Genomic DNA, 22,962 nt, shown 5'->3' with positions numbered 1-22,962 from the left:
AAGTTGGGTAATTCAAGTTTGGGGTAGTGTGTGTGTGTGTGTGTGTGTGTGTGTGTGTGTGTGTGTGTTTTATTTTTGTATTTTGTGTGTGTGTTTGTGTGTTTTATTTTTGTTTTTGTGTGTGTGTGTGTTATTTGGTTGTGGTGTGTGAATTGTATGATGGGTAATTCAAGTTTTTGGGGTATTTAGTGTGTGTGTGTGTGTTTGTGTGTTTTATTTTTGTATTTTGTGTGTGTGTGTGTGTGTGTGTGTGTGTGTGTGTGTGTGTGTGATTTGGTTGCGGTATGTGAATTGTATGTTAGGTAATTCAAGCTTTTGGGTTAGTGTGTGTATGTGTGTGTGTGTGTGTTTTTGTGTGTTTTATTTCTGTTTTTTTTGTGAGTGTGTGTGTGATTTGGTCGCCTCATTCAGGATGGTATTTTATAGTTTCATTCATTTGTTATGAATTTCATGATGTCATTGTATTTGATTACTGAGGGGCTCTCCATTATGTAGATGAACCACATTTTCTGTATCCATTCCTGTGGTCAAATCATCTGGGTTCTTCCTAGCTTCTGGTTATCATGACTACAGCTTCTATAAACATAGTACAACGTGTGTCCTGGTTCTATGTTTCCGGATCATTTGGGAATATGCCCAGGAGTGGGGTAGCTAAATCCTCAGCATATACTATGTCCAATGTTCTGAGGAAACACCAGAGTAATTTCTGGAATATTGTACCTCATTTCAATCCCACCAATAATGGAGGAGTCTTACCCTTTCTCCACATGGTGACCAGCATCTGCTGTTAACTGAATGGTTGATCTCAGCCATTCTGCCTGGTGTATCTTTTGATTTGCATTACCCTGATGAACAATGACGTTGAACATTTCTTTATGTATTTCTCAGCCATTCAAAAAATTCTGATGAAAATTATTTGTTTAGATCTGTACCCCATTTATAATGGGGTTATTTGACTTTCTGGAGTATAACTTCTTGAGTTCTTTGTACATATTGAATATTAGTTCTCTTTCAGATATAGGATGGCAAAGATCTTTTTCCAAGATATTAGTTGCCCTTTTGTCATAATGACAGTGTTCCTTGCCTTACAGACACTTTGCATTTTTACAAGGTCCAATCTATCAACTCTTCGTAGTAAAGCATAAGCCACTGGTTTGATGTTCTATTCAAGAAATTTTCCATTTTTATCATGTGTTCAAGCTTTTCCCCACTTTTTCTTCTATTGGTTTGTGTATATCTTTTTCGGGATGCCCTTAATCCACTTGGCCTTCAGCTTTTACAGCGTGATAAGAATGAATGGATTTACATTAATTTACACGCTGACATCTAGATGATCCAACACAGGTGTTCTACTTGCCTGTCTCTGTACCAATACCATATAATTTTTATCACTATTTGTGGGTATTTAACTTGAGGTTAGGGATGTTGATTTGCACAGAATTACTTTTATTTTGAGAATAGTTTCAACTTCCTTGTTTTTTTCTTATTCTAAATGAACTTGCACATTTTTCTTTCTAACTGTATGAAGAATATTGTTGAAAATTTCTTGGTGATTGCATTGAATCTGTAGATTGGTTTTGGCAAAGGGCCATTTTTGCCATATCAGTACTGCCAATCCATGACCATGAAAAGTCTTTGCATCTTCTGAGATTTTCTTCTTTTATAGAAATTAAGTTCTCTTCATACGACACTTTCCCTTGCGTGGTTTGAGTTACGCGGAGGTATTTTTTGTTATTTGTGATTATTGTGAAGAGTGTCATTTCCTTAATTTCTTTCTCGGTCTGTTTATTCATGGAAGGTCACTTATCTGTTTGAGTTAATTCTATATCCAGGACTTTGCTGTAGCTGTTTATCAGTGCAGCAGTTTTCTGGTGGAAATTATGGAGTCACTTAAGTATACTATCATATCACGTGCAAATAGTGATATATTGGCCTCTTCCTTTCATATTTGTATCCCTTTGTCCTCCTTTTATTGTAAAATTGGTCAGGCTAGCACATTGAGGACGATATTGAATAAGTAGGGAGAGAATGAATAGCCACGTCCAGTCCCTGATTTTAGAGGGAGAGCTTCAAGTTTCTCTTCATTTAGTTTGATTTTTGGCTACTGGTTTGCTGTCCATGACTTTGCTATGGTTGAGTATGGGCCTTGAATTCCTATCATTGCAAGGCTTTGGCTATGAAGGGGTGTTTTATTTTGTCAAATGCTTTCGCAGCATCTAGTGAGATGAAAATGTATTTTTTTTCTTTCAGTTTGATTATCTGGTGGATTATGTTGATGGAATTCCATATGGAAATATCCTTGCATTCCTGTTATGAAGTCTCCTTGATTGTGATGGATGACCATTTTGATGTGTTCATGGATTTGGTTTGCAATGATTTGATTGAATATTTTTTGTCAATATTCAAAACCGAAATTAGTCTGAAGTTCACTTTCTTTATTGGGTCCTTGTGTGCTTTAGGTATAAGCGTAACGGTGGCTTCATCGATGGAATTGGGTAGTGTTCCTCTGTTTGTATTTTGTGGAAAATTTTGGGCAATATTTGGTTCTAGGAAGTGCAGATAGAATTTTCCACTAAAATCAATTGGTCCTGGGATCTTTTCCCAATTGGGAGCCTTTTAATAATTTTTTTCTAATTTTTTAGGATTCATGGTACAGTTTAGATATTTTTTTTCTGACCCTGACTTAACTTTGGTAACTGCTCCCTGTATAGAAAATTGATCATTTTGTCCAGATTTCCTACTTTTCTTGAATATAAATTTCAGTAATACGGTATGATGATGTTTTGAATTTCTGCAGATTCTTTTGTTTTGTTTCCCTCTTATTTTGATTTTGTCATTTGGATACTTTCTCTGTGCCCTTTTGTTATTGTCGCTCAGGTTTATGTACCATGTTGATTTACACTTGGATCCAGCTCCTGGTTTTATTGATTCTTTGTCGAGTTCTTTGTGTTTCTCCTTAGTTGATTTCAGACCTGAGTTTGATTGTTTCCTGCCTTCTGCTCCTCTTGGGTGAATCTGCTTCTTTTTGTTTTTGAGCTTTTATATTTTTTGTCAAGCTGCTAATGTATGCTCTCTCCAGTTTCTCTTTGGATGCTCTCAGAGCTATGAGTTTTCCTCTTAGCTATACTATCATTGTGTCCCATAAGTTTGTTTGTTGTACCTTACATTTCCTAAAATTTTAAAACATTTTTAATTTTTTTCTTTAGTTCTTCCTCTACCAAGTTATCACTGAGTAAAATATTGGTCAACCTCTATGTGTATTTGGGCTTCCTGACATTTTTGTTGTTATTGAAGCCCAGCCTTAGGTCATGGTAGTGTGAGAAAATGCATGGTATTATTTCACTCTTTTGTATCTGTTGATGCCTCTTTTATGACCAACTGTATGATCAGTTTTGGAGAATGTGCCGTGAGTTCCTGAGAATAAGGTATATTCTTTTGTTCAAGGATGAAATATTCTATAGATATTTCTTAAATCCATTTGGTTCAAAAGCTATTAATTTCTCTGTGTCTCCGGTTTCCCATTCCATTATCTGGCCATTGCTGAGTGTGGGTTGTTGAAGTCTCCCACGACTATTTCGTTAGCTTTGAGCTTTAGTTTGGTTTCCTTTAAAAATTTAGGTGCTCTTGGATGTAGCGTATAGATATTCAGGATAGAGAGTTGATCTTGGTGGATTTTTTTCTTTGATGAAAATGAAGTGTCCTTCCTTATCTTTTTTTTCTTTTTTGATAACTTTTGGTTGAATTAGATACTGCATTGTATCCTCCAGGATGTTTCTACAGACCATTTTCTTGGAAAAATTTTTTCCAGCCTTTTATTCTGAGATACTATCTGTCTTTGTCACTGAGCTGTGTTTCCTTAATGCAACAAAATTCTAGTTCTTCTTTATGTATGCAGTCTGTTAGTCTATGTCTTTTTTATTGGAGAATTTTGCATTGATGCTAAGAGATATTAAGGAATAGTTATTGTGGTTTTCTGATATTATTTTTTGGTAGAGGTGGAATTATGTTTGTGTGACTCTCTTCTTTTGGGTTTGTTGCAAGAGGATTAATTTCTTGCTTTTTATGGGGTGTAGTTTCCCTCCTTGTGTTGGAGTTTCCCATCTATTATCTTTTGTAGGGCAGGATTTGTGAAAATATACTGTGTAAATTATGTTTATCATAAAATACCTTGGTTTCTCCAACTGTGTTGATTGAAAGTTTGGCAGGGGACAGTAGCCTGGGCTGGCATTTATGTTCTCTTAGTGTTTTATAAAATCCACTCCGGATCTGACTTTCATAGTCTCTGGTGAGAAGTCTGGTGTAATTCCTATAGGTATGCCCATATATGTATTTGACTTTTTCCCTTAATGCCTTCAATATTCTTTATTATTCTTTGTGCATTTTGTGTTTTGACTATTATGTGAAGGGAGAAATTTCTCTTTAGTCCAATCTATTTGGAGAAATGTATGATTCTTTTATTATTATAGGCATTTCTCCCTTTAGGTTAGGGAAGTTTTCTCCTATAATTTTTTGAAGATATCTAATGGCCCTTTTATATGGGAATCTTCCCTCTCTTTTATACCCATTTTTCCTTTGGTTTGATCTCATTGTTTCCTGGATTTCCTGGATGTTTTCCATTAGGAGCTTTTTGAGCTTTACATTTTCTTTGATGGTTATGTAAATGTTTTCTACAGTATCTTCTGCCCCTGAGATTTTCATCCTTTATCTCTTGTATTCTCTTTCTGATTCTTCTGTCTATGACTTCTGATTTCTTCCCTAGGTTTTCCACCTCCAGGGTTGTCTCTGTGCTTTCTTTATTGATTCTATTTCCATTTATTGATCCTAGATTTTATTTAAATTCCTTCATCTGTTTGACTGTGTTTTCCTGTAATTCTTGAAGGAATTTTGTGTTTCCCATTTAAGGGCTTCTACTTATTTACCTGTGTTGTCCTGTATTTCTTGAAGAGATTTATTTGTTCTGTACATAATGTCCCCTATCATCATCATGAAAAATGATTTTGAATCCACATCTTGCTTTTTCAGTTCGTTGGGATATCCAATATTTGCTATCTTGGGATAAGGGAGCTCTGATGATGCCAAGTGGTTTTGGTTGTTATTGCTTAGGTTTCTGTGCTTGACTCTGGCCATCAGGTTTTCTCTGGTGTTTCGTGGTCTTGCTGTCTCTGACAGTGGCTTCACCATCCTGTAAAACTCTTTGGCACTGTTCCTATAGACTTCTTTTCTCCCACCAAGATGTGGGTACAGAGATATGTGGGACCAGATCAGCAATGGGTGCAGGCAGAAACAGGAAGTGTCCTCCCCGAGACTACTCTTGTTTTGTGTCCTGAGGCCTCCAGCCTGGTTGCTTGGAGCAGAAGGGTTGGTCTCGCCTGTGTTCTCAGTTGTGTTACTCTTCCTGACCACCGGCCTTCAACTCTGGACACAGGTACATAATGGAAGGATCCCCTCCCGTCCTCTTCCTAGGTTCCTGTATTCATAGGTTCTAAACAGCTTCCTCTCAGCACAGGAATGTGAGTAGAGGTAATGGTTTCCCCTAAGTTCTCAGAATTGTCCATGATTCTGGGAGTCCAGGTTTCTCCCCCACCGAATTTGGGTACAGTGAGCTATTGTCCTATGTCATCTCTGGGCACAGCCAGAAACAGGAAGCTTCTATGTTTTGATAGTATCATACTAATAAATGAAAATATCAGGATAGGCATTTCCTCTATATGAAATATATATTGAGGGGGTTGTCATGGGGAGGTGGATACAACTAGATACAAAATACACTTGAATAATGTGGTGTATTAAGATACATCCTGAATGGAATCTGTGGAGAAGAATGAGAGAGTCTGTATTATATAAAATGGATTATGAAATTTAGTGGAAAAATTCTTCTAATAAACATAATATAATTTTAAATTGAATCTTCTTCATCATTTATTTATATAACACATCTTCACTAGGCATCTAGAATTTCATCGATTATGATACATTAAGGATGCAAATAAGAAAAAAAATGAATCTTCCATAAACAGGCATTTTAGATTTCTGTTGCATCTTAAGCAGAACCATGGGTAATTCAGAGAACATAGGAGAAATCATTACCTCTGCTCCCTTAATGTAAAGGGAGAGAAAGAACTAAGAGTGTTGTCAAGCATGTGCTCACAGGTACTTACTTATATAATGGGTCCATAGTCTTTATTTTCACTGAGCTTGGTTTTGAGGGGGTAATCTGAGTTTCAATTTTGTAATTTCTTTCTGTGTTTTATAACTCATTTTACTATATCATTTATCTTTCATAAAGATTTATATTTTCTTCAGTTTGTTTATTTTATTTATATTTCATTTCAGCATTTCTGCTGAGATTAGATCTCTCCAAAGTAAATGAACTAAAGAAACCAATTTTGATATTTTACTAACATACCAGATTACCGCAGACGATGTGGCTATTTGATTATAGGAGAGCAATAACTATGCTTCCTTTGGCATAGAATATGAAGATGAAACCAAAACACAAGTTAAATAATTCAAATAAGGTATTAGCTATAATGGTGAATTTTGTAATTGGATGGATTCACTATCATTATAATTAGACCTGATATGATGTAGAGAATTACAAAGAGCTAATATGTGACTATTTCAATAAAACACCTAATATACAGTGACTAATTTCAGTTTCATTGACATTTTGGTTGTGTCACAAGCCTTTAACAGCTGAGGTATTTTTGTAGCCTCTTATGTGGAGTTCTCATGCACAATAAATGTATTTACTCTATAGTATGCAGAAGAGTTCAGAAAGTATATATAACATAATAAACAAAAGAAAAATAAAATTTTATAGCCATAATCATAGAAAGAATATTTGTCCTCAACATTTATGCTTGCATGTCAGAACAGGATTCAATGTGCAATTGTCTTAACACCCTTCCAGGCAAGCCACACATCCAGGGAGGGTCTGATGTGAGTGGATCCACACTGAGTTGTAGTGACCTAAATCTGAGCTGTTCTCGCCATACTGAACGTGTTACCTTTCATCCTCTGTGGCTGAGACGTTGTATGAACAACCCTAAGAAACCTAGGCTCTCCTGTTCTGTCAGCAACTCATTAACTCTCTCAGAAACCATGTTAGGAATCCCAGTGTGTTTCATTACCATAACCTTTCTCTGCCTGAGGCATCTCATCTGTAAAATAAGAATAAAAAGCCTCTTTGTTTAACAAACACTTAATATTGCTGAGACCCGAGAGCTGTCCCAGGTGCTGAACACAGAGTACAGCCAGACACAGGTTCAGTGCTCATGAGAGTTAAAAGCTGAGCTGGGAGAGATGCATAATGAATACGATCATATATTAATATAATAAAGAACTTGGTAGTGGAAAAGCTTGAAAGAAAGAAAAATAAAACAAGGAAAGAACAGAGAATCAAAACAGAATTTACAGGTGTGATTGGACTGGAAATCATGCCCACTGCAAAACAGGCAGGATGGCACAAGTTCACTTCTGAAATAAATAACTCTAAAGTTCCACATCTTTGCTCAGAAGAAAAAAAGTGCGTATTACAGATAAAACTTTTAAATGTTTTGTTTATTCCCAGACAACATCTAGTGGAATTGCTAAAAAACTGGGCTAATTGAAGAAATGACAAAATGGTGCCACAGAGGCGACATAGTAATTAAGAATGCAAACTGCTTTTACAGAAGATCTGAGTTTGGATTCAGGCTCCCGTGTCCTGTGACCCACAACCACTTGTTATTTCAGCTCCAGGGAATCTACCGCCACCTGCTGGCTTTCTTGGACATCGTGCTCATATGTGCACACACACACACACACACACACACACACACACACACACACACGTTCACTCACAGAGATAATTAAAAATTAAAAAGTATACTTTGAAAAAGAATGTTACAGAAGAATCATTTAAGGAGACAAAATAATGAGTCAGAAATTGATATTCATACACAGAAATCAGTGCATGAGGGACAGAGTAATTAAAACAGAACTAAAATTAACATTTTCAGTCATGATTGCTCTTTAAAATTAAATAATAGCAATATGTGTTCACATCTGAAGTAAATATAAAATAGCAAGCTAGAGCAGATGGGAAGGAGTAATTGGAAATATAAGATTCCACGGGCTACGTACTAATACAACTAAAGAAGTATTTAACTAGGGGTGAGTCTGGACTCTTTGACACATATTGTAAATACCAGGTGTGGTGGGAACACATAAAACAAGTGCTTTAATTTTTTAATACATCTCGATGCTGAGGACCAGGGATACCAGAACATCTGCTTACATCCTGCTAACTAGAAAAAGAGTGGCCTCATCTTTAGTGCCCATTCTTGGGAAGGTGAAAAAAAAGCCAGATTATGTCTACTGGGTTTGAAGAACATGTGGACTGTGACGAGTTGGTAGCCAGAGTGCCTGCAACATCTACAAAACACAGTACTGGAGAGAACAGTGAAAGATTCAAAGAAGATCACACTGTGCCTGGGCCACCTTCTGCTGACTCTTCTACTGACAAACTGGGACAGGTAATTCCCCCACACATTCCAGGGTCACATAAACCTTCCTCTCTTGCCATAGAGATCTCGGATCTTCCACTTTTCCAGGAGTTTCTGGAACTATCCAAATGTTTCCAAGGATCTATAGGTCATTCCACATTTGCCCAGGTGTCCCAAGTCTTCCCACAGATACTGAAAGGAAATCATACTCTCCTCTTCCAGAAGGAGTGTCTTTTTTTTATTCCATCTTTATTAAATTGGGTATTTCTTATTTACATTTCAAATGTTAGTCCCTTCCCTGGTTTCCAGGCTAACATCTCCCTAGCACCTCCCACTCCCCTTCTATAGGGGTGTTCCTCTCCTGATGCACCCCCACATTCTGCCCTTTCCCAACAATGCCATTCACTGGGGAGTTCAGTCTTGGCAGGAGCAGAGACTTCCCCTTCCACTGGTGCAGGACTCACAGCAGCCGAGATGGTTCTTTTCTGCGCATGTGCACACACGTGTGCTGATGAGCCCGCAAACCCTCTATTCCTCTGGGAGAACGTTGCCCTAGAGATATAACAGCCAGAATATAGGCATCGAGGCCCTGGCAGCCTGAGAGTCCTGCAGAGGCTGACAGTCTCCACTGCCCCTTCTGTGACAATCAGCGTTGAATGTCTGGGAATTCTGAAGTGGCTTTTGTTGTATCGACTGACTTGTTAGCAGAAATGTTAGAGCATCAGTAACCCACACAGAGGTGGCTCATATCTCACAGGTGACAGGCATGGCACTTGTGCTTGCCCAGATGCCCTTTCATGGTGTGCATGTGTTTCTCTCCCTCTCCAAGCAGGCTTCTGTGCAGGGAAAAATCATGTCATCTTTCTCTCCATAAAAGGATATTCAGCTCTGGTTTGAACGTCAAACCAACAGCCATGTGTGCCGTGGAACAGCAATGAGGACAGATTCCTTTACGTATGCAAATATATTCTGAGCGATACTTTGGATTTATAATTGTAAGGTTATTACCAGCAGGTAATGAAATTAAGATTTAAATATCGTGCTCCATTTAAATGGCAGGTAAGCTTTTGGCTGGATCAGGAATCAGCACATTGTTGGTGTCTGGTTGATTTTGCTTAATGGGGTGTTCTCCAGTTTTCCTACCAAAGACTTAATTCCATCCCTTTTGTGGCTGGATAAAATTTCAATGTGTATGTGTACCAGGACTTATTCAATGGTCTATTGATGGATGCTCAGGCTGATTCCACATCTTGGCTACTGAGAATGGTGCCAGGGTAAGCATGGTGTGCAGGTGTCCTCTGATGTGTTGCCTCTGAGTCCTGTGGGCTCGGTGTCCAAATGCTCAGGCTGACTGCCGTTCACCGAGAGGCTCTGAGCCTAAGCTGTGTGCTCTCTCTTTGGATGGAGGCTTTGCATGAGATGACTGTGTGTGTGTGTGTGCTTGTGTGTGTGTGTGTGTGTGTGTGTATGTGTGTGTGTGTGTGTGTGTGTGTTCCGTGAATGACTGTGCACCCTTACATTGGGACTCTTCATGGAGATTATGAAAGCTACAGCTGGGTTGGTGAGCATTGGAGATAGATGTTTACAACACTCCATCCCTCTATCCCTCCTTACCCCTCTGCTTCCTTCTGCTCCTTTTCCCTTCCCTTTCTTCCTCCACTCCCACTTTCAAGACAGTGTCTCACTATATAGCCTTGGCTGGCTTCATGCTTGCAATGATTCCCCTCCTCAGCCTTCCAAATACCAAGAAGTCCTTTTCTTGGAGGAAGAGAAAGAATTTCAGAAGTGCAGTTGTGGGCATGGGTTGCCAGGAGAGGAGTAGACACCAGACTGTCTGACTTTGTACAAAGAAACTATGCCCAAAGCAGATAGCATTGTGGACAGTGAGGTTGGCCACTGTGCCCACTCCCTGTCACCCGCACGTAAAACCAGAGCTCTGGCAAGTCACGTTTTGTAAGGCATCAAGTCATTTCAGTGGTCAGATAGAACATGGCACAGGGATCCTTGGGAACATATAAAGCAGATATTATTACCTACAATTTCTATTCTAGGGGAAGAAAGGCCAGACAGATTCTGTGTGTGTGTGTGTGTGTGTGTGTGTGTGTGTGTGTTCATGTGTTGGGTCGTAGCGGGAAACAGGGTGGATAGGTGGATTTCAAGATTCTCTGAAATTTCAGTATTTTCCTGAGCTTCTGGGGAGAGATATGGCTGTGTGGGTCTGTTTGGTATCTGATCTTTTAAATAGAGAAGGGCTTACATTGGGAGGGCCCTTCCCAAACAAAATGGACAAATACCACATGGTTTCCCTCATTTTGGGGGCCCTAAAATTCTTTGAAGATTCATTGTGCTCATAGGAAATGGGAGAAGGAGGTCTGTGGAGGAAGTGGGTGGAGCATAGACCTTGCTGGTTGCAGAGGAAGAGGTGCTGCTCCTCTGTTAGCCAGCAGACTGGCCAGGACAGCATCAAGTGAACAGGCAAACCATGCTGTCATATCTTGGGGGAACCATGGTGAATTAGGATGAAAAGCATCTCTCCTGTCCCAAGCCAGATTCCCCAGGGCCTCTGGGCCATCTCAGACACTGACTAACAAAGGCATCAATATTAGAGCTGAGAGATCCACATCTGAAACTAGTCACATTCCTCAGTTTCCCCTCTGGAAGAAACAGATCAATTACAGTCAGGACCAGCTTAGGCACAGCCTAAGTTCCAGCTGCCTTTTCCACCATCACCCTTGATAGTGAAGGTGATCAGGCACTGATGAGTGGGCTGCATTCTTAGGTTATGGTTATTCTAATAAAACCACTATAGGAGACATCTGTTGCTGGACATAGCACCATAGGCATGGCCATGCCTGGTTGGTTTCTATCAATATCATTCATGAATCACAGGCTTAAGTGGATGGAGGGGTGAAAAGGGTTTGTGGCTGTGGGACCACTTCCCTACTGGGGACTTGGCAGGACTTGGTCTACCCTGGACTTTCTCCAGTATCCTCCCGTTATGTCCTTTCCAATTAAGGTGTTAAATCAGAGAGAAAATGGGTCCAGGTGGTATACTGGAGACCGTGGCTCTGACATCAAGGAAACATCATGTAATCAGGCTGAATTAGCACACACTCGATGTCTCATGCTCTTCTTCAAGCCAGTGGCCTCTGCACTGAGCCCCATGATTATTGATTAGTGAGTGAATGTAAGGCTGAAAGGGGGTGGGGCTGCAGTATTGCCTTGTACAGGGCAGCCGAATGACTTCCTGTTGGCAGAGCCCACATCGGAATGACTGCGGCTCCAGACAGAGTGCCCGGGGCTGAGAATTTAAATTATGATCCTTGAATTCCTAATGTAATGAGCCATCTGTCAGCCCCTGGTGTTTTGTCTGATGAGTCTGCAAGTTGATTATTTAATGTGTAAGGAATGGGAACCATGAGGAATGGGAAAAAGAGAGTGTTTGCCTCCTCTGCCCACCCTCTCTGCTCCCAGGGAGGTTGTGGCAATGGCATGCAGCCCTCATCTTCTCAGTGAACTGGACTTCGTGGATGTTCTCAGGACCTTGGAGAGGGCCAGAGAAGCTGCTTTGTTCTGCAGGATGTTTCTGACTCTTGAAGGTTCTGGATGAATTCCAGGTGAATGGCTACCTTTGCCTCACAGAGAGGGAAATCAAGAGGCTCGATTAATGCACCAGCATCTGGGGTCTGTGGGACCCGTGGGGAGGGCTCTGTCCTTTGTCAGCAGTGGTGGGGACACTAGATACTGCAGTCAGAGCCTGAGCAGTTCCTGTCGAACTTAGGGACCTCCATTCAGGGAAAGCTGGATCCACTACTACACCACAGGGGGAAATCAGTGAATTTATTACACAGAGAAGGTGATTGTCACTGTTTCTGATTTGAACATGGGCATTTAGAGAGAGCTTTATACACAATTCTGTGGCTTTTCAGGCCCCATTGTTCAAAAGATATAATTTACAGGAAGGTTGAAGGATAAAGTGAAGTTTAAAAATTAGGTAAAATATAGTGATTGAATATACTTGATTTTATTTAATATTTTTTAGATTTATTTTGTTATTTTGTATGTACCTGCACCTATGTGCGTGTGCTATATGCATACGGTACCCTTAGAGATCAGAAGAGGATGTCTGATCCATTAGAACTGGACTTATGGATGGTTGTGAGCTGCCACATGGGTGCAGGGAATGGAACTCGGGTCCTCTGCAAGAGCAGCCATTGGTTTTTACGACTGACCCATCTCTAGCTTGTGACTTGGTTCTCTTAGGTGATTTTCTTTTTGTAAATAAAGTTCCAAGATGGTTTTATGAATTACATCGTTTGGGTCTAGGGATGAGAGGACCGCAGGTTTCCGGGAGATGATTTAAAGGCAGCTGTGAGCTGCTTAAGTGGATCCTAAGAACAGAATTTGGACTCCCTGAGAGTTTGGAACATGCTCTTAACTGATGGGCTCTCTCTGCAGGCCCATGTGTTTTTCAGACTCGACTGAGATATCTTTAGGAAAACGTGCACTATCTCTGCAGGCATCCTTAGCTGGGTCGGTTGCATTGATGTTTCTGATGCTCAGCCATCAGGAGACAAAGGCTAGACCCCAGAAGATAGCTTCTCTCCATTTTAGCGTCACCCATAACTCTCCAGTTCCTCTATCCTGTCTTGTTTGAACCACAAGCACAATGCTGCTTCCTCCAGGACTCTGGAGGTGTGTTCTCGTCAGTTGAGCAAGGACGTGAAGCTATGAATAAAGGTCAGCGTGCCTCAGTGCCTTTTGCTGTACTATTTATGAAACGTTTTGGCTGGAATTAGGGCCGGGGCTGATTCAGGTGTGTAAATTAGAGACAGCCTCAAAGTTGAGGCTCTTAACCTTAGAGGCTCTCTGGGGGGCACGTCACCAACCACACCACCTTTAACCCTGAAAGGATGGCTGAAAACAGGGTTTGGGGCCGAGATACTTCTGCAAGCTGTGAGATTGTGGAGTCAAACTGCTGTCGGGTCCTCAGCTTCCCAGCACCATGTCTGTCTGCACACTGCCATGCCCTCTGCCTTGATGATCATGGACTGACCCTCTAAACCTGTAAGCCAGCCCCGATTACATGTTGTCCTTGGTCACGGTGTCTCTTCTCCACAGTGGAAACCTAACTACGACCCCCAGACTGGATAGTTCATGGGATTGATCAAATGTCCTTGGCACCATCACTCTATTATCTTCTGCAATGGCCCAACCCAATCTCTATCCAGTCCAGGGTGCTCCTCCAGTCTTGGTAATAACAGGATTCCCCTATACAAGGCACTTTCCCTCATAGTCTCCTAGTGTCTACAATACCACCAGCCATGGCATCCTCTTCATTGATAGGGTGAAGTCTATTCTCTAGGATGGTCACCAAGTCTCCCATGTGGTATTGAAGAGTAGCAAAGCATCTCCAGGGACAGGGCACACATTCTGGGGCTTAGAGAGATGGCTCAGCCACGAAGAACACGTGTTAGTCTTGCAGAGGACCCAGGTTCTATTCCCAGCATCCATATGATGGCTCACAATTGAACTGTTAGCCAGTTTCCGGAGATCTGATGCCCTCTCTTGGCCTCTTCAGACATCAGGCAGGCACGTGGTGCACACAGTTCCGTGTAGCCAGAACATTCACACATTCGATAATATAAACACATCTGATTTTTAAAAGGTATGAGCTTTGGGTTATGGGCATGGGTGATGCTGAGCCTGGATCCCAACAGCTCTCTTTTAAGGGGAGGAGGGACACCAAGAATTTGGAACCCAGTGGCTGTAGGTGAGGGAGCACTGTATGGTCATGTCAGTATAATGCCTCCTGGTTTGGAAGTGCTCATCTCAGGGCTCTGATGGTGCCCATGAGGCAGATGTCTCAGCACTGAGCTTGGGAACAGTCAGCTCTGGGGGAAGGCGGCAGGGGAATGACTATGCTTTCTTCAATAAAATGAAAGAGGGTCTTTTCCCCGTGTTTTCTGTCATCATAGAGTTCTAAAAACCCCTGTGGTTCAGATGACCTTAATTTGAAAGTCATTAAGTTGAAAACAAAAACAAAAACAAAAACAAAACAACAAAACTCACCCAAATAGGTCTAAAAGTACCAAGAAAGATTAAAACCATCTTGTTTAACAAGAGACACCTGCTTATTCCTGTTTGATAAACAGTGGTTCTCCAATAGTTAGGATTTTTTAAAATTATTATTAAACAAAATAGAAAAGGAGTACAAAGGACGAGAATGAGACAAGAAGCAGTTGCTGTTCCTCTGGGGAAACACTAGGTAGAATCAGGCAAATTTTAATTTTGAGAAAGCTCAGGTTTGACCATGCGGGCTGTATGTTATTTCATGGTTTCTTGTGAACTCATCTGAACTTTGGTTTTGCATACGTGCACTGAGGCACCCTTCTGTCTTGGACCTGTGTGGTGTTTTGCATGCCCAGGGTGCCCTTCATTCCTCAGACAGATACACTCAGGATTCTGTCAGGTGCTAAGCACAGGTTGGTGATAGTCCCACATGGTCCTCTCTTTGCTGAGCCTGAGAGAGAACGGGTCAGGTGTCAGCTAATAAACCAGTCCCTTTCATGCAAGCGCCAGCTTTATAATGTTTTATTTATTAGGAAATGGTAATTTACTTTTATTAATTAGTTAATTAATTAATCAGTGTGTGTGTGTGAGCTTGCCACTGCACGTATGTGGACCTCAGGTCCTCAGGCCTGGCAGCAAGGGCCTTGACCTGCTGAGCATCTCGCCAGCCTGGAGCAAAATGCTGACCAAAGGAGGCAGTGGGCCTTGAATGAAGTGTTTTCTTTTTCTTTTCTTTTTTTTTTTTCGGAGCTGGGGATCGAACCCAGGAACTTGCACTTGCTAGGCAAGCTCTCTACCACTGAGCCAAATCCCCAACCCCAGGTGTTTTCCTTTGAATATCTTTTATTACTGTCTGAGAATTTATATAGATGCATGTAAGCCATGTTTGTTCAAATCCAGCCCTTCATTCCCTCCCTTCCAATTCCCTTGTTGCAAAGTCTGTATTACAGGAAATGTCTAGAGATGTGTGGATTTTTTGAAGCCCTGGGTCAGGTCTGAGCTGCTCACATCGGCCGTTCAGGGAGACCTGGTGATTAGCGGGATCATTAGCCACTTAGTGGGTGGGAAACGCCCCACTATTTCCATTTTAAATGTCTAATTAGGCCCGGTGGGAGGCAGATTCTTATCACTTCAGAAAAGCCTTCAGTCTCCTTGACCCCTGTCCCCAGCCCAGTGCCAAACCTAGAGGGCTCTTGTGTTTGGTGAGGATTGTCCTGGTGCACTCTGGGATTTCTGCATTTGCTCGAGGACTCTGGGTGTTGGTGTGACTCAGACAGCACAGGGCTCCTGGCTTCTCTGGATTTCCATGAGAGAACTCCAGTCCTTCTGCAGACTTGATTGACAGGATGTCTGTACTGCTATGGACATTCCCATTAGGGGCTGATTACTACTCTGGCTCATGACCCTCTCACTGGAGTCTGGCCTCCAAGGTTTGCCCTTCAGACTCTTTGTCTTTACTTCAGGGTGGGAGCAGAGAGCAGGTCTTAGCAGAAAAGATGCTGTGTTTATGAGTCGAGGGAGAGTATGAACTTGGGACAACTGCAGCTTTGTCTGATGTTTGATGTCTGGATTTGCCTTCCCTGAGATTTTTGCCCATCCCCTCAACCTTGCTACTTCTTTTCTTTGCCCTCCCTTCCTGTCCTCCATCCTTCCCCACTTCTTTTCCATGGTGAAGACCATTGCTTCATAACATCTTATTATTAGACACAAGAGAGGCAAAGACATTGGACCTTGTAGTCACATGATTTCACACAGGAGACAAAGATACTCAACATTCCAGCTGAAGAGGTTGGTCCCTGCTTCCCTCTGGTGCACCCCCTCCCTTTCTCCGAAAGTTTGAATGTGAAATGCTCCTCAGAGACTGTAAACGCAGAAACACAGCTCTCACCTTAAGGGACTAAGGGACTTAAGGGACTAAGGATGATTTATTCTGGAGCCATGTAGTGTGATCATGGTCCAGGAACACAAATTTAGGTCACCCCTTATTTCAGGGTGGACACATTTTCATGAAGTTTCATAGTTTTTCAGAACAAAGAAAGTTATAATTCAAGACAAATGCAAAACACGTTGGTGGGCACACGAGCAAGGCAGTTATAGCTAATTGGGGGGATCTTTTCTATGTCCCCACGGTGCTATCCGATGACATTCTTAACTTATGGATTGGTGGTATCTAGGAATTTACTAAGTTAATAGATTACTAAAAGGTTTTTTTTATATCTATGACATAGATTAGTTTTGACAAAGAGGTAGGCAAAGAATTCTGGGGGCTAAAACTATCAGGTAACTAGCCACTGGATCAGCAACATTCCAACATCTCCTCACCACTGCAGTTCTAACCAGCCAGTCAGCTTTCACAGACAGCTTCTTCATAGAAATTCTTGTTTAAGAGGCACACATATTTAAACAGTTGGAGCTCAGGTGCTGGCACCATTTTGCGAAGGGATTGAGGAACATCTTGGACACGGGGACAAGCTGACAGTCCATAGAGCCCCAGAGGCAGACTGCGAGGTTCATGGCCTGCCTGTCCCTGACTCCAGCCTGTTCAAATAAATCACAACTTTGTAGGCGGTGGGCGAGGTAATTGCAAGTTAACTATTTTCCTCTCTGGGTCTCTTGTATCTTCTTCTTTGAGGCCAGGGATTTGGGCAGGGATCATGGCTGTTTCACACTGCACACCTTGGGTCTTAGCATGCGCTGCTGGGGAAACAAGAGCCATTCTCTACAGCACTCCCTCCCTTAGCACGGGACCTTGGAAGACATTTAGTATCCAAAGGACAGCACTCAGTAAGAACGTTCTTTGCTCTGGCTTTAGTTGCATTGACTGAATGAATGGTGTTTCGGGACCTCTGAACATTTATTTATTCATGGGTTGTGTTGGGAATCCATTGGAATTGAAGCATTCCCTTCTGGAGGGAAGAAGGAAGCTCAGAAGATTCAGGAAGCTTAAGAAACCTATAAGGCTAAGGATACTCGAAGGTTATGATGCTTAGGTCCTGTTCCAAAGAACAATAAGATGAGAACAATTGCCCCAGGGGTCGGGGGCAACCATGATGAAGGGGGCTTCTTGGGTGGAGCTGCCTGCTAGTTGGGATGAAAGCTACAGGATGTAGCTATTTTATTGTCACCCATGCTGGAGAGGGTTTTCCACTGATAGAGTTGTCTGAGCCACTCAACTGCTCCTGAATAGCCATAAGGTAGACCTGGCTGGAATCGTCTGTAGTTGGAGGCCTACATGAGGTGAACACACATTGTTCCGGTCTACCCAGGACAGGTCACGTAACATAAGCTGCTAGACATTCATGTAGGTTAAAAAGTAGTAGAAGTCACCCTATGTTAACATAACCAGAAGTAGGTAGCTAAGGGAGCAAAGCTAATGCAGGGTATTGGGCACAGGTTCTAGAGGACCCAGGGGAGGAAGGATGTTCCTCATCCTCGACCCTCATCCCTGCACCTCTGTGCTGGTCCAGATACTGCCAGGCAGGACGCCATCCTACAATCCACATCTACACTGGTTTACCGCCCAGATCCAAAACTTCAGGAACCTACAGCACTACAAAATCCTCATGGGCTGCAGGGAGGACACAGCCAGTATAGAAGTTGCTTAAAGTTAAAGGAGAACTATCACTCGTGTAAGGAGAGGACCTTTTCACTATCCAGGAGCCTTGTGTGAGAGCTCGGGCCTCCTGTGACCCACAGTTCTTACTTCAGGGCTAAACAAAGCTCGGGTCAAATGTAGTCATTGGTCGGAGCTGCCTTCCTTCCTAACTGAGGTGCCGTTCTTTTATTTTCTGCCTCAACGAAATTAACACTTAATTACGGTGGCATGTTTTTCATCTTGTGATACACAGTGCTGACCCACGAAGGTACAGGGAAAACATAAACATCTGTTTCCACTTCTCTGCTGGAATAGGTTACTTGTTTCCAGTGGGGATGTTGTGAGTTCCCCTGTAATACAGGTTATGTTCTGAAAGGGAAGGAGGGGGGCTCCAATCTGTTCTGTAGTAGTTGAATTAAAATACAATGCTGTCTATTTATCTTATCTGTCTCTCTGCCTGGCTGTCTATCTTATCTATCTAATCTATCATTTTTCTATCATCTATCATCTATTTATCCATCCATCCATCCATCTACTTACTATCTATCTATCTATCTATCTATCTATCTATCTGTCTAATATCTATAATCTCTCTATCTGTCTATCTATAATTTGTCTATTTACTATCTATCTATCATTTGTTTATCTGATATCTATCATCTATTTATCTAAGGTGTGTGCATGGGTGTGTGTAGATGCATATGTGTGCAGATGTGTGTACATGTCTCCACACTCAGGTAGAGTCAGAGAACAACCTCAGGCCTCATCCTCAGGCATGGTCTGTTTTTTTTTTTTTTCGAGACGGGGTCTCTTATTGGCCAGGAGCTTACCCATCATGCCAGCTGTGGTGGTCAGCAGATCCTGGGGATCCTGCCCTTGTTTCCCCAACTGGCATTAGAAGCTTTCTCCACTCACATTTTGATGTGGGTTCTGGGAATCAAACCCAGGTCTTCATGCTTATGAGGTATCGTGGTTAGTTTTCACTGACGTCTTGACATAACTTAGAAGAGACTTGACATAGAGTCTCCTGGGAAGAGAGAACCTCAACTGAAGAGGTGCCTCCATCAGATTGGCTTGTTGCCTAATGTGTGAGAGACTGTCTCAATTGACAGGTGATGACGCTGGGCCCGCCCACTGTGGGTGTCATCATTCCTAGGCCAGGGTGTCTGGGCTTCATGAGAACATGAATTAAGCATGGGTAGTGAGTAAGGCCGTGAGCAGTATTCCTTTGTAATTCTCTCCTCGAGTTCCTGTCTGACTGCCCACAAAAGCTGGTGAGCCAAGGTGCAAGCCAAAGAAATGCTTTCCTTCTACAAGTTGTTGTTGGGTAGAGTGTTTGATCACAGCTGTAGAGAGGAAGCCTAATATGTGAGGCAGACACTTTACTGACCTAGTGACCTGCTTCTTTGCAGTCATGCATTTAAAAGAAAAAGCTTTAGGAATGGGAACCAAATGGCTGACTCTTTCTAGGGTGAATACAGAAATCAGATAACAGAAAACTAGGATTTATATATATATATGTGTGTGTGTGTGTGTGTGTGTGTGTGTGTGTGTGTGTTGTTTATATATATATATATATATGTGTTTGTATGTATTGTGTATATATATAGTATATTGTATATATACAGTATAAAGATATCACATGTGTGAAACTAAGTGCACACACGTTAATATGCATATGTGTATTTATAAAATTATCAGTGCGTTCCATGTATGTATGTTTATGTGTGCATGCATGCATGTGTGCTCATGTTCTTGGTGTGCATATGCATGAGGATATATGTGTCATGCATGTCTGTATGCATGAAATTGTATGTCTGTGTTGATGCTACTTAGTCTTGTCCTCCACCTCCACAACGTAACCGGCCTACTTCTCAGTGTCACTTTAGATGGAGCTGGGTGTCTTTTCCTTCCGTAGGAAATGATGGACCGAGAGTGAATACGATCATAGACTGGAGCCCCCAGCACAGTTCATACACACATGGTGGGAGAGGCTCTGTACTCAGTTAGAAGCAGGTACTCAGGTCTCTGACTCTTGTCTCTGAGCCAGAGAAGGACACCTTTCCTCTCTTCTCTCCTGCCCTGGTTTCCATGAAGTGTCCTCGTGCTGCTCCTCAGAGTTGCTGGTAGGACGCTCCCTGCCTCTTGCCACAAGAGAGAGACCTGCACTCGGAGAAGCCCAAGTGGGGACAGCGGGTATCTGCTGGTCCCGAAATCCAGGTTAACTCCAGCACTCCTGCCGATCACGTAACAGAGCTGTGTGGTAGTCGTGGGGGTATAATTGATTGTTCCCACTTGCCTTGTAAACCTTGGGCCATTATCTTTCTGGTCCAGGCTTGATTAATGGCCATACAGAGAGTTTTGCTACTACCTTGCCCTGGGAGAGAGCAAAAAAAAAATTTAGTAGATATTATTAAAAGGCTTTTAATCAATGAACACATAACCAGCTGAAATGGGCTGAAAGTGCCTGTGACTGAACGGAGGATGCGTGAGGCATCTTTATTTAATAACCACCATTTGACATAATAAAGATTTAATTTAAATCAAAGCAGATGAGTCAAGTTCTTTTCTTTAAATCTGCTTTTGCCAATAGCCCTACACACCCATAACCCATTTTACTACCGTCTCTTCTACTGAGAGCAGAGGCAAAGGCTTTCTATTCTCCCCAATGTCCCTACACACTCAGTACAGATTCCTTTGGGCCCTCCGTTGAAGGTACTTTTAATCCTAAACCCGAAGGCACCGTTTGGTGGGGGGGTTGTGTGGGGTTCAATGTCCCCATTTGTGTGTCCAGCTTGGGCTCAGTTCTCACATCATGTTCTTTTCTCCGAGTGCTCGCCCACCCCGAATCATTTCAGACAAGGTTGTACCCGCTTCCTTTTCCCAGGTGGGGCTTCTGTTCTCTTCTTGTCTCTTGGGCTTCACAGAAATGGTCCCCCCCCCAAGTACCCTGAAAAAATTGACTAAGTAAAACACATCGTTGGGTGACCAGCAGGGGTTTTCAGAGCTAACAGGCACAGCGGAAGAAATATTGGTAAGATTTATTAAGTCATGAAGTAGTCCTGGGACTAATAATATATGAAAATAAAAGAAAGAAACCCAGCTTAAATAACAATGCACACGCGCACACACACAGACACACAGTCCTTCTACACAAGCATGCACACGCACTCAGGAGTTCACAGTTCACAGACAGGTGTCATCTTCTTCTGTGTTCTGACTGTGTTCACAGCTGGCTGAACTTACTGTGGTAAAGACCGCCACCTATTTGATTATTAACCCTGCCTTTCCTCCTGGGCATCCAGCTCAGTGATACTGCCTGGCATCTGTGGACTGAGTGCCAATGGAATGGTCTGTGTATATGACTGGATTACTGGCAGCCTCCTCTCCAGCCCCTCCTGTCCTTTCTCCCCTCCTTTCTTGGCTACCTCTTTGGGTTCTTAGGCTCAAAGTAGGGCAGAGCTATGGGGAAGGGGAAACCTGGGTCCCAGAAGACAATGTGGAGCCATGTTAAGAAGGTAATTGCAGCCAGAGAGGAGGTCTGGGCCCTGGGTTGGCAGCTGATATCTCAAAGGCTCTTGTCTGAGTCATTTATTGACTTCCTCTTCAGAGATAACTCTACTTGGAGAAGCAATCCTCTCTATACCCCACCAGCTGGAAAGGAGCTTTCTTTATTGAATTTCCACATTTCATTTTTCATTTTTGTAATGTATGCATCACATGTACTCACGGTCGTGTGCACATGTTTGTGGAGGCTAAAAGACTGGAGTCAGTCTCGGGAACACCACCCACATCATCGGAAGCAAGGTCTCCCATTGTCTTGGATCTCACCAGTTAGGCTAGATAGGCTGGCCCCCCAAGTTCCAGGATCCACCTGTCTCTACACATCACCACCGGATTAATAATATACAGTGTGCACATACACTCCCGGCATTTCCTTCAAACTAAGAGCTCGGACTTATGGACTACAAGGTTAAAATAATCAAGGGACTGGATAGATAGCTCAGTGGTTAAGAGCACTGACTGCTCTTCCTAGACGTCCTGAGTTCAAATCCCAGAAACCACATGGTGGCTCACAACCATCTGTAATGGGATCTGATGACTTCTTCTGTTGTGTCTGAAGATGGCTACAGTGTATTCATAAATAAAGTAAATAAATAAAAAATTGAATTCAGTGTTTTTGTGGCTTTCATAGGGCTGCCTCCTTCTCTTCTCTTTCTTCTTCTTTTCCTTTTCCTCCTTGTCTTCTAAGGCTTACATATATATAGTGTAGGGCTGTTTTATTTGCATGCATGTATATGTACCTGGGCATGCCTGGAGCTCAGGGAAGCCAGCAGAAGGTCTTCCCTGAACCCAGATTTACAGATATGTGGGGGCTGCCATGTGGGTGCAGGACATCAAACCTGAGTCCTCTGCAAGAACAGCCAGTGCTTTTAGCTGCTGAGCCGTCTCTCCAGCCCACAGTGGGGTCTGATCCTTAATGGCAGAAGGGATTGTGTTCAGTCTTTCTGATCTGGTAGGAGGTAGATGCCAGAGTGATCATGAGAACTCCTGAATGAGAAAGGAAGGATGGTGTAGAAGGCTCGTTTCCTACATCCTGCAAGGAAAAGGCATCTAGGTTTATAGTTACTGGAGAAACAGGGACAGCCTCATGCATACATCAGTCACCTATTATAGTAAATTTCGACTGGATTGTCCTCTTCTCTGCTTAACAACACTAAAGTAAATGGCTCATAAAGTAGAAAGAAGTCCCCCCACCCATTTAACAGAAAGCACTTAGACGTGCAAATGTTTTGACAATTAAAG

The sequence above is a fragment of the Rattus norvegicus genome, chromosome 3 (genome assembly GCF_036323735.1).
Source record: "Rattus norvegicus strain BN/NHsdMcwi chromosome 3, GRCr8, whole genome shotgun sequence".
In the NCBI taxonomy this organism is placed as follows: Eukaryota; Metazoa; Chordata; class Mammalia; order Rodentia; family Muridae; genus Rattus; species Rattus norvegicus.
The sequence above is the reverse complement of the archived record's forward strand: the minus strand, read 5'-3'. Positions refer to the sequence as shown.